This window comes from Octodon degus, unplaced genomic scaffold (assembly GCF_000260255.1).
Source record: "Octodon degus isolate 3935 unplaced genomic scaffold, OctDeg1.0 scaffold00019, whole genome shotgun sequence".
NCBI classification, from domain to species: domain Eukaryota; kingdom Metazoa; phylum Chordata; class Mammalia; order Rodentia; family Octodontidae; genus Octodon; species Octodon degus.
The window spans coordinates 162416-163144 of record NW_004524595.1 but is presented as its reverse complement, the minus strand read 5'-3'; positions in this window follow the sequence as shown (position 1 = coordinate 163144).

Here is a 729-nt window from a genome sequence, read left to right as displayed (position 1 = left end):
GAAAGAAGAAAGAAAGAGAAAGAAAGAAAGAAAGAAAGAAAGAAAGAAAGAAAGAAAGAAAGAAAGAATTTTGTACATATCCAAGAAGAAAGATACCTTTAGGACACCTCAGGAATCCCCAAGACTGAGGCTCAAGAGAACAAAATTGCAATCCTTTGAATCAAGAAGAGAGTCCCTGGGATCTTTGCTCAAGAAGGGCCCCTTAGGATGCTGTTTTTCTAGAATTCATTTCACTCAGTTTGCCCATCCAGGCACCCACAGGCTGCTGTAGCCATGACCCAAGGTGGGATAGCTTCTGCTGAGACTAGTGACACATTTTAGTGATGCTTTTGGGAAGTTGGTTTTACTGGCATGCAAAATGCAAGGGTTCTTGAGTCAGAGGAGCAGCACACATGGTACAAAAGAAGGCCTAGAAAGCTAAGCAATGAGCCTCTGAGAAGATATTGCTTGAAGCGATGGAAATAAAATCAAAGATGCAGTGGAAAGCAAAGGAAGTTGGAGAGGCTAAGAACGCGGAGTGTTTGCCACAGAAAGCCATAGGTGTGAGAGGAGGTAGCCCATTGAGAGCTGTGTTGATGGCAACTAGCAAGAGATAGGAGGGGGCTGTCCAGGCTTCTTAGAGCTCACATTCCACTGCCATGTGTTCTTGATGCCAGACAGGGCCTACAGGGTTCGTGTTTGCCTGATGAGTTTTGGGCTTGCATTGGTCTGATTCTTTTCTATCTTCAT